General features: G+C 38.1%; 1 long non-coding RNA gene across 1 annotated transcript; it reads left to right on the forward strand.

Annotated features, from left to right (window-relative positions):
• Positions 1 to 521: 521 nt before the first annotated feature.
• Positions 522 to 883, forward strand: LOC121965219. Its single transcript, XR_006107464.1, has 3 exons — positions 522 to 573; positions 659 to 779; positions 864 to 883. It is a non-coding gene; the product is annotated as an uncharacterized LOC121965219 (long non-coding RNA).
• Positions 884 to 1,424: the final 541 nt, after the last annotated feature.

Consider the following 1,424-nt stretch of genomic DNA (forward strand, 5'->3'; position numbering starts at 1 on the left):
TAATAATTATCATCATCATAATTATTTATTTATTTATTCGATTATTTTCTACATAACAAAACAAGCTCACATTTAGGTACATTTAGGGGCTGTACTGAAGTGAAATTTTGTATTATATTCTGAGGACTTTAGTGACAATTTCGGCAATTTAATATCTATAAAGTTCCTTAAAGGGCTTTTTTTTGATGGCACGCTCCCTAGACTAGCACCCATTCATTAAAAAAAAAACAAAAACCCTGAACTATCCCTTTAAAGTCCAGGAGACCCCTGAAATATGAACGAAAGCTCCAGAACAGCTACTGAATCAGAGCTGCTGTTTCTAAGATTGAGAATTAACTTAAAATTCTATTTTTTAAACACCTGGTGACTAAAATAATGATAGTTTTACGTCATTTGTTCAATCCTATATATAATGATCTGTTTTTTCTTGACAGAGCTGAAATCTTTTACCCCAGTATGAGAGCTCTGGCTCAACAGATGGGTAAGGAGCGAGACTACGAGGTCTTAATATCTGGCAGCCAGTCTCTCCTGCCTCCACCTGGAGCTTCAGAGGTTGATGTGAAAGCCTGGCAGGTATAATACAAAACTATTAACTACACAGAATATTGGTTTGTAACAAAACCTCATTACCTTATAAAATACGGTGTGATCCTCTCAGCTTCGTAAACTGCTGGAGAGCACCGAGTGTGACATGATCAGAGCGGTGCAGAGGAGGATCAACAGAGAGCTGACGCTGGTAGTTTCAGAGCGAACTCGACAGGACACAGGACTCCCTACAGGTACTTAACTCACCCCCCCTTAAAATCAACCTTTTAGCACTGCATTAATGCTGAAGTTTAAATAAAAATATTCTGTGTGGTCAGAGCTGTGGAAGAAAACCCCACTGAAGTACAGTTTGTCACCAGAGCGTCCACAGATCGTGGAAACGTTCATCCAGCAGCTGATGGATGGAGCTGAAGAGGCTGAGGGACAGGTACACACACTGCAGGACAAATGATGGACAATGAGTACCATCTGTTCCCTGTGAATATCTACTGATAACATGCTGCACGTATATTCTCTTCCACGAAAAATGTTGTCTAATTAGAGATATTTGTGAACAAAATAAGAAATAATTTATGAAGTGAAGTGAGAAAACTCAGAAGTCCCTTTAAAGTTAAGTACTTTTCCTGATGAGAAAATATTAACAAAGTGTTGCTGATGAAACATAACCTCTGGTGAGGTAACTTGAAATTGTTTCTTTACACTTACAATTGCTCCACAGGGTCCAAAACCTGGAAAAGCCTTGAAATTTAACAATCACATTTTCCAGGCCTGTGGAAGTCATGGAATTAGTCAGAATCATGTTTTGAGTTTTGAAAAAGTCATAAAATGTTTTTGTGTATAGTGACATTGTTACAATAATCTCCCATCCACGCATAACC

Source organism: Plectropomus leopardus, unplaced genomic scaffold, assembly GCF_008729295.1.
Source record: "Plectropomus leopardus isolate mb unplaced genomic scaffold, YSFRI_Pleo_2.0 unplaced_scaffold19095, whole genome shotgun sequence".
In the NCBI taxonomy this organism is placed as follows: domain Eukaryota; kingdom Metazoa; phylum Chordata; class Actinopteri; order Perciformes; family Serranidae; genus Plectropomus; species Plectropomus leopardus.